The sequence below is a fragment of the Coptis chinensis genome, chromosome 4, assembly GCF_015680905.1.
Source record: "Coptis chinensis isolate HL-2020 chromosome 4, ASM1568090v1, whole genome shotgun sequence".
Taxonomy (NCBI): Eukaryota; Viridiplantae; Streptophyta; class Magnoliopsida; order Ranunculales; family Ranunculaceae; genus Coptis; species Coptis chinensis.
Window position 1 is genome coordinate 104123931 of NC_141459.1, and position 10643 is coordinate 104134573.

The following is a 10643-nucleotide window of genomic DNA, read 5'->3' on the forward strand; positions in this document are numbered from 1 at the left end:
CACGATGGCCTCAATGTACTTGTCCGAAGACGCCAAACTGTGGTTGCGTACTAAATATGCGGAGATCGAACAAGGGCAGATTGGGATCTCCTCATGGGAAGACCTCAAGAAAGAACTGAAGAGGCAATTCCTCCCTGAGAATGTGGGCATGATTGCCCGAAGAAAACTATGAAACTTGTCACAGACTGGATCAATACATGAATATGTCAAGCAATTCTCTACTTGTATGCTTGACTTCAATGGCATGAGTGAAGAGGATAAGTTGTTCCATTTCACTGAGGGGCTCAAACACTGGGTTCAGATGGAGCTTCAAAGACAGCAGGTCAAAGACCTGACATATGCTATTGTTGCCGCAGAGCGACTGACAGATTATGCTCCTGTCAGAACAAACCAATCCAAGAAGTATGTTCCACCCAAAGGCAGAGACTCGACAGACTCCAACAAAGCTAAAAGTGGAGGAGAGAGTTCCAATGCAAGTACCAACACCAATCAGAATTCGAATTATGGCAATAACTTCTACTACAGGAAGGACAATGGCAGATTTCCCCCTCGGCGAGACAATGGGAATAACGGTTACAACAACAGCTACAATAACCAGCATGTTCGTTACCTACTATGTAGGGAAGGACATCCCACGTTCAAATGTCCTCAAAGAGTAGCACTGAATGCCTTCTATGCTGCCTCTTAACAACCTGTTGCCCAACCTGAGCAACTGGAAGTGGAAAAAGATGTTCATATAAGAGCAATGCACTTACTGAATGCTATCAAAGGCCAAATTACTTAGCAGGCTACTAAGCCACAAGAACAAAGTGCCTCCTTGAACAAGGGTCTCATGTATGTAGATGTAATTATACAGGGAACTCTTACCAAGGCCATGATTGATATTGGTGCTTCACATAGTTTCATTGCCGAACCATAAGAAAGACGATTTGGTCTCTAGCTACAAGCCAAAGATGTTGGACAGATGAAGACTGTCAATGCGAAAGCCATGCCAGTCCGCGGTACGTCCAAGTCTGTACCTATTCAATTGGTTAATGGGAAGGTACCATTGACCTTCTTGCTATTGCCATAGATGACTTCAAAGTAGTCCTTGGACTAGATTTCCTGAACACGAACCATGCAGTACCCATGCCCTTCATGAACTCTATGGGCATGTTTGGTGACCAACCATGTTTCTTACCTGTTACCACAAAGAAGCCGGAAAGCAACAACAAGCTGTTATCTGCTATGCAGCTAAAGCGAGGACTTCGGAAGAAGTGCCCCACATTTCTAGTCACCATCCGCTCTATGGACGAGGATACTTCTGAGATAAGGGAAGAATCACCTCACATGGTTGAAATCCTCACATAATTTAAAGATGTTATGCCTAAGGAATTGCCAAAGGTGTTACCTTCGAGAAGATCCATCGATCATCAAATTGAACTGGAACCGGGTACCAAACCACCTACGAGAGCACCATATCAAATGAGTCCTCCAGAACTTCGGAAGCAAATCGAGGAACTATTAGACGCAGGATTTATCTGACCATCAAAATCTCCATATGGTGCTCTCGTACTATTTCAGAAGAAACATGATGGTTCCTTACGGTTATGTGTGGCTATAGAGCTCTTAACAAAGTGACGGTCAAGAACAAGTACCCCATACTGTTGATAGCAAACCTGTTTGACCAGTTACAACCAGCTCTGTACTTCACCAAGTTAGATCTCAGATCGGGGTATCACCAAGTTCGCGTTGCTATGGAGGATGTACACAAGACTACATGTTCCACCAGATATAGAGCATATGAGTTCCTAGTCATGCCGTTTGGCCTGACCAATGCTCCTGCCACCTTCTGTGCACTCATGAATGAACTCTTCCGCAAGTACCTAGACAAGTTTGTGTTGATATACTTGGATGACATCGTTATCTACAATTCATCCATGGAGGAGCACGTCCAGCACGTAGGGTTGGTTCTCCAGATCCTTAGAGAGAATCAATTGTATGTACGTTAAGAAGGAGAAATGTTCTTTTGCTCAAAAGGAAATCACGTTCCTCGGCCATGTCATTTATGGAGGAAAGATATGTATGGACAAAGACAAGGTCCGGGCCATCGAAGAATGGTAGCCGCCTACTTCGACATCTCAACTTAGATCCTTCCTTGGTCTTGTGAATTACTACTGCAAGGGTTATTCTAAGCGCGCAGTGCCTCTAACTGATTTAATGAAGAAAGACCGATCATGGTATTGGCTAGAGCCTTGCAAGAAGGCTTTTGAAGATCTTAAACATGCAGTGATGACTGAACCAGTTCTCGCACTGCCAGATTTCAACAAGTCGTTTGAAATTCAGACGGATGCCTCAGATTTTGCTTTTGGAGGAGTGCTACTCCAAGAAGAACATCCGATTGCCTATGAGAGTTGGAAACTTAACGACACAGAACGTCGTTATACTGCACAGGAGAAGGAGCTTCTCGCCATTATACATTGTCTTTGTGTTTGGCAACACTATGTATTCGGATCACCAATCCTGGTCAAGACTGCAAAAAATATTGCGCTACAAAAAATATTGTTTGCATTGCACTTCAGACGTTTTTGCAAAGTCGCTGCAAAAAAGTTGGTCACAAAAGATCAATTGCAATGCAAACAATGGCGTCGCAAAAACGTCCAATCTTTTGCAATGCCTTACTTCGTTGTTAATAGTTTATATGCGTCGCTACTTCATTTTCGGAAATTAAATTGGTTTAAAAATTATTTGAAACTATTTGCAACGGCTAGCGTCGCAAACACAAATTTTTAACAGCCCCATCTGGCATCGCAAATAGTTTACTTTTATCAGCGTTGCTAAAAACAATACAGCTCTACTTCATTGCAAAATCTTCAACTCTATTGCTACATATAAAGCGTTGTGAAAAGGGTGTATTGAAATGTCCTACGTCAACAAATGTATTTGACGCAATATTTTCATTCTTTTGAATATGCAAAATTCTTCACAACTCAATTTATTTAGATAACAATAACAACCCCATTTCATTACACAATGAATCGTAACAAAATATACTTCATTAACTAAAAGCATCCATTACAAAAAGTATTTGAAAAATCTACACAATTACATTCTTTTTTTTTGCTAAAGACAAAATTACATTCTCTATGCCAATACATCGCATCACATATTTTTCAAAACACTACTAAATTAGACAAGTTCTTCAAAACTAGAATTTCCATATCTGTCATTTGAACATCATCCGTCCAAGTTTTCTTCTCTATCGATAACCCATCGGCCAATCTGCCAATACAATGAATAGAAAAATAGAAATAAGTATACCTTTCCGAAATATTAACAAAGTTGAAAATGTACTCTAGTGATAAGTAATGCATGTGAAAATATTTTACCAAGTTAAACCAAATGACCTAGCATGTAAAAATAGCACTACAACCTACCACAATTGGTGAAGTTCCCTAATACAATTACAACAATACATGGGTCTCCTAGTATCCAAAAGATGAATGTTGAGTGTGTCAATATCATACCTAAAGCATAACTTCAATCTATTTGGTTACAATTGTAAACTTGTAATTTCAACAAAAACAGTAAAAAAACGTTACTTACGATTCTTACCCTCTACAAAGAAACCAGGCTTGTTTTTTTAGAATTGGGTCCTCTTTCTACTAAATTTTAAAGATCATCACCACAAAGATATGAGCAATTTAAAAATTGATACAACACACCTTGAATGAGAGGTTGAGATCGCGACAAGGGAAGCCCATAATTTCATTTCCTTGCTAACCAATACTTACTCCATATTGCTACCACATCTTAACCTAAACCACAACTTTCCTACTTTAGAGACTAGACACAATCAATTCATTCACACCATCACCACACAACCATTTCTTTCATACAACTATATGTATATATAATAAAGACTAAAATGCCAAAACAAAATCAAGAAAATAATACCTTAAACAACTTCTAGTCTGCCTAAGCAAATCCAGCATCTTAGTCTGAAAAACAACTTCAACACTAACACTAGTATCACTTTGATAGTGCAAGAATTCAGCACATCAAGCGTATAATTAGAATAATACACTATAAATGGCTCCAGTGCTATTAATAGCTCTCCTCTAGTCTGTGTTTCTAACAAATACTTATCTGCATCACTTGGGTACCTGAAAAATTAAACAAGAAAGACCAGAAAATGACATCAGGTCCTTTACTTACATAAAGAGACCTTAAAGCCTTATGTACCATCTCATTCACCTAAAATTTTTGCAAAACTTCATCCAATTGAAAAGGCAAAAGTATGAAATCAGGATATCCATTGAATGACCTTGTAAGCTAGTGACTATCACAACTTATATATCTTTAAAAGTCTATTAATACATGGAATCAGGATATCCATTGAAATGGGCCAAATGACAAAAACAAAAACTCACTAACTTGTGCAGTCAAAATTGAAACACAATGATCGAACACCTTATTATGTATATCAACAAATATATAGTAAATTCAAACATAGATAAAAAAAAATATTAATCCATGCATACGATTTTTGCTACACTTGTGTATTTGAGCTAGTATTATGGTATCGTTGCTACAAATTTAGGAAAACAAAAAATTGACTACCATGGGAACATTAAATTGAAGAATTTAGTGAGATTGAAAGCTCACAATTTTGACTTCTGGAGATGCAAGTGAATTGAAGTTGATGAAGTAGAAGCCCTCTATTGATAAATTCCTCCAAGCTTCAAACTAAAATTCCAAAAATAAATCAGAGCCCATTAAATCAATTAGAACTCAATAAATAAATAAAACTTAATACCAAATCTTGGTCAAACCCAAACCTTAGCTTTGACGTCATTGCAAATGGTTTCACTGAGAAGTGCATGATGAGAACCAAATATGTTTAGACCAGACCTACGAAGAAAATGCAGCTAAGTAAAACTTAATATAAAGTCATTGAAGATACAAACTTAATTGAATTTGGGTTGGTCTATTACGTATGCCTTATATTACCCATGCTATGTGACAACAGATTATAATAGCATAAATTTTATAACATGGTACTGCCACTTAAAATTTTATTAAATCCAAGTGATTGCATTCATGTATCATATGCCCAAACATAAAAACAAAACCAGTGATAGATTGAACCACCAGAAAAATGATGATTGTAAAAAATACAAATATAGTCAGACAATCCGCATTACCACCCCTAGCATGAAAAATGCCAACGACATCTATTCACCACTCAAAATTTGATAGACAATATGATTTACATCAAACCAACTATTCCAATCATTTCCCAAAATTCAAAACTGGCATAAATTTACTGATCCAATAATTAATTCACACCAAGAAACCTCATAAAGTAAGTTCAAGAGTCTCAAAATGCAATTCAAATCCCACCAACACAATAACCAAAAATCTAAGTATTGTATTAACATAAATATCCACTGTTATAATTTTTTTTTAACAAAACCCATTTATATTTCACTGTACCAGTACGAAGAGAAGACCCTTTGTTTCAACGTTGATTGAGCCACTACCCGTCGATGCCATCACTGTAAACACAGAGAAAATCAGTTAACCATTGAATAGAGGGAAAATTAGTTAGCTTTGGAATGAGAAGATCAATTAAACTTTGAAATGACAGAAAAATGATTAATGGGGCTGATGATGGATTATACAAAAGTTGAAGCTTACATCAGCTTTGGCGGTGGTGGCGAATTATGCAAAAGTCAATTAAGGTTTTAACGTGGTGGAGGATACCCCGAATTCTAATATGAAAATGAAGTGAAAGTGGGAACAAACCAAAAATCTTTTGTTTTTCGATAATAAACAAAAAGTCGAAGCTTTGATATTGTGGAGGATTCACCAAAATTAATTCTCTCAAATTTCAATCAAAAGAGAGAAGAGCAAGAGAGAAGCCTACCTTTTATTTTACCACACTGGAGGAAAGAGAGGAAGAAGATTCGATGATAGGAAAATAGGTTTTTCAATATTTAGGGTTATCCAATTTTTAGTTTGAGTGGAATAGTGGATAATGAATAATGGGCTGGCCAAAATAAATTTGTTTAAAAAGAATATCCCGCCCCCTATAAAAAATACTTCAGCAACCGCAGTGTCGTTGCAGCAGGGGTGGAGCAAATAAAATCTAAATTCACATAAAAACTTCTTACAACAATAGAGGTGTTGCAACTGATTAGGCTATATAGTAGCAACGTTAATGGCGTCCTAAAAAATAAATTTCCTCAAAAAAATTATTTATTATCTTACCAAAATATTTAATTACATATAATTGCTGTGCAAGAGGCGTTGCAATGAGTAACTGGAAGTTAGACGAGACAGAAAGAACAACAAACTATTAGGGACGTGTATTGGCGTGGCAATATATAACTTTTACCAACAATTTTTGGGCGCGGCAAAAGAGTGCGTTGCAAAAGAACCCTTTTGTTGTAGTGTGACTCAAAAAGCCCTATCTCCAAAGCAAGCCTGATGACAAGAATATTTGGGTGAATATCACCTAGTGCTAGAGTACAATCTGGGATGAATCAACAATGTTGCGGATGCTTTTAGCAGCAAAACAGAATTTGCGGCCATACAAGCTGACCACCAAAGTTCAGCCTCTTCTGTCAACAATGATCTCATCTGTCGCATAAAGGAAGGTCTTAGCTCATTAAGGATCCTCAAGTACAAATACTCTTTGATCTAGTAAAGAGTGGCAAGAACAGTCATTTCTGGATGATGGATGACTTATTATACACCACAGGGACTTGCATCTATGTCCCCAACAATGGTGGTCTGCGCAAACACTACTACAGAATGACACTTATACCACTGTTTTTAAGTGTGGTATAAATATATTTACCACTGTTATACAACCGTGACAATAGATAGTGTGGTATATAATAATAGCAAAACTGTGGTATATATGTTTAATGGATACCACGGTTTTTCAAAGAACCGTGGTTTGTATGCCCATTATATACTACGGTTGTCAAATGTAATCGCGGGCATATAAGCTATTTAAACCGTGGTTTATATTAGTGTATGTGTTATAATACCGTGGTATATATATATATATATATATATATATATATATATATATATATATATATATATATATATATATATATATATATATATATACCACGGTATAACGTTAATGGCGCCCTAAAAATAAATTTCCTCAAAAAATTATTTATTATCTTACCAAAATATTTAATTACATATAATTGCTGTGCAAGAGGCGCTGCAATGAGTAACCGGAAGTTAGACGAGACGTAAAGAACAACAAACTATTAGGGGCGGTATTGGTGGCAATATATAACTTTTACCAACAATTTTTGGGCGGCAAAAGTCGCTGGTGCAAAGAACCCTTTTGTTGTAGTGTGACTCAAAAAGCCCTATCTCCAAAGCAAGCCTGATGACAAGAATATTTGGGTGAATATCACCTAGTGCTAGAGTACAATCTGGGATGAATCAACAATGTTGCGGATGCTTTTAGCAGCAAAACAGAATTTGCGGCCATACAAGCTGACCACCAAAGTTCAGCCTCTTCTGTCAACAATGATCTCATCTGTCGCATAAAGGAAGGTCTTAGCTCATTAAGGATCCTCAAGTACAAATACTCTTTGATCTAGTAAAGAGTGGCAAGAACAGTCATTTCTGGATGATGGATGACTTATTATACACCACAGGGACTTGCATCTATGTCCCCAACAATGGTGGTCTGCGCAAACACTACTACAGAATGACACTTATACCACTGTTTTTAAGTGTGGTATAAATATATTTACCACTGTTATACAACCGTGACAATAGATAGTGTGGTATATAATAATAGCAAAACTGTGGTATATATGTTTAATGGATACCACGGTTTTTCAAAGAACCGTGGTTTGTATGCCCATTATATACTACGGTTGTCAACAGAATCGTGGCATATAAGCTATTTAAACCGTGGTTTATATTAGTGTATGTGTTATAATACCGTGGTATATATATATATATATATATATATATATATATATATATATATATATATATATATTTTTTAATAATAATGCTAGTAACAGTCTTCCACTTAAAAACCGAACCTGCATAACAAAATTTACACAACCTCGCCTACATACAACATTTCCATCTTCCCAAAGAAATTCCAAAATGTACAATAAACTATCAAACATTGCAAAAAAAGATAATAATAATAATAAAAAAACTTCCATTAATTTTTTGAGTGCACTAAGAAAACAAACTTCAAATTCTTTTTCATAAATTAAAAAGGTAAGACTCATAAATTAAATTGGAAGGGTCCGAACATAGCTAAAACTCATCCTCATTCGCTTCCGACTGAAACACTCCATTTTCCTAGATGAACTGAATAATATCGAGTCGAACACCGTCAAGTTCATCTTACGTGTATGTCTCCTTCAGTTCTAAATTTGTCATCTGGATAAGTCAAAGCACAACATGTGGAGTTACTATATAAGAATAAGGCAAAGTCGTTGAGCCAAATAAAGTGTTTGTCAAAACTTTCGAATACCTTATTTTCAAATGATCCAGTTGAACAAGCTTCTACTATTTCCCTCATAAACTTCATTGTATAATACCCACACTCTGTGCCACCTGGTTGATATGTGCCCTAACATATACACTCACAACATATGTAAACATATACTTTTCAAAGAAAAAGACAATAATGTGTAGGATTTGTTTACCTTGATCTTGTCCCACTTCAGCAGAACTCGTTTCCCATCAACCCTTTGCAATGTGAGGACCACACTTCACAATAAGATAAATGCAAAACATTTAATTCACAATCGCTAGTGGGAAGTCTAATTCGAGACGTCTTTAGTACTTCATTTAATTTAATCCTTTATGTACCTTCACTATGGTAGTACCTCAAAATGTTAAGATATGTCAAAAAATATAGTTATGCTCACCTCCTAAAATATATTGCTATATCTGAGCTTGGTTCACCATGCTTCAAATCCAACCAAATGAAAGACATACATGATAGATCAATGACAATTAAAATCCAATGGCCGCTATGAAAGAAAAGAAGGGGAAAAAAAGAATGGAAAACAATCAGTATAATTGATAGTTTTATCAATTTAAACAATACACTATGATAGGATCGTTTATGTCCTTACCCTGGATTGTAAGGAATGAGAACAATTTTCTTTCCACTTGCATTCCGCAATGTTTCTACAATAATTTCAGTTTTAGCAGTTCCATCTGCTCTTGTAAAGGATAAAGGATTAACAAATCCAACGATGTCACGGCAGCAATTTCACAAATTCAATCAAAAGGATTCTAAAAGGAAAAAAATCACCGCCATAAATAAATTTAAATAACTAATATTTGATTAAAATCACCAATAATAAAACCTTCAAGATATGCTTACCTCATGTATGCAATTAAACAAACAACTTCGGTTGAATTCCGCCAAATTTTCGAAACCGGGCTTGCGTCAAATTTGATCAAGTGGCACCGCCTCAACAGCCAGGACTCAATCAATATTTGATTTTACGGACCTCACCAGCTTAAGCCACCCACGGACATATGAAGGCCGCATTATAACCCAGCAGAAGGGGTTTTTAGATATAAAATTTGTGGCCTCTAAAACATCTCTTTCTTTTTCGCGGAATGAGACTGATCTTCTAGTCACAGACTGTGGGATGCAAACAACTACTGGTGTCAATCACGATAACAAAATTCCTTTTAAAAAGAAATGTGACTGATGGACCATAAAAGCACAAGATCGGGAAATATAATTACCAAGCTCAGCTCGTTGCTCCAAGCAAACTGTTGAACCCTCTTTAGCATTCTTATCAAACATCAAGTGACTTTTATTCGCTCGTTCATTTCCATTTTTTTCATTACCATCATACACCTTCCTACTTTTCCCAAGTGTGGATTATCGCGGTTCGCCGTTGTGTTTCTCTCAGACTGCTTGGTCTCTTAGATGGAGATAAATTCCTTTTTCTCTCGCTTTGTTATATCCGAAGGCAAAATCAGAAATTTTCTCACCTCTCTTTGTTTGTGGGAGTGAAGTGAACAATGCAGTTTCAATCATTTAGTACAATGCTTGCCCTTCTTCTTTCCGGTCCTCACCGCGATTCTCGTTAGTCATTTCTTGTCATAAAAACATCGATCAACTTCTTATTCCTTGTCGATTCTATTGTCCCTATTCCAAAGATTCCTTATCAACCCATTCGGATGTGAACTTCTCGGGCAAGATGTGTGCAATGACAACTTAATGGGCAAACCAACTTTATCATCAACTTCTCCATTTTCAATCTGTTTGCCATTCTTTTTCTTAGAGTCAAATAGGCTTCTTTTCTTTCCAGCATTATCATTTTGCTTCCCTCTGTTTGTAACAAGAGAGCTAGACTTGCAGCTTTGACTTTTTGAGGCTGCATCATGGTAGTGAGTTCTACAGAAAGGACATGCATAATATACAGAATGGGCATCAAGCTCAAGACCCTTACAGTAGAATTGCTTGAGCAATGGCCACATCATCTTCCCCAGGATAGCACTACATGGTTAAAAAGAATATTAGCCCACATAGTGGTAGCAAAAAAATAGTAACCATCCAATACATAAAAGTAAAAAAGCAAGAGACATCTAGACAGTGTAGCAAGCACATACCAGTCATC

General features: G+C 36.5%; 1 long non-coding RNA gene across 1 annotated transcript; it reads right to left on the minus strand.

Annotated features, from left to right (window-relative positions):
* Positions 1 to 8299: 8299 nt before the first annotated feature.
* On the minus strand, positions 8300 to 8764 carry LOC147506513 (uncharacterized). Its single transcript, XR_015220826.1, has 3 exons — positions 8700 to 8764; positions 8525 to 8623; positions 8300 to 8430 (listed from the first exon to the last, which is right to left on the minus strand). It is a non-coding gene; the product is annotated as an uncharacterized LOC147506513 (long non-coding RNA).
* Between the last annotated feature and the right edge of the window lie 1879 nt (positions 8765 to 10643).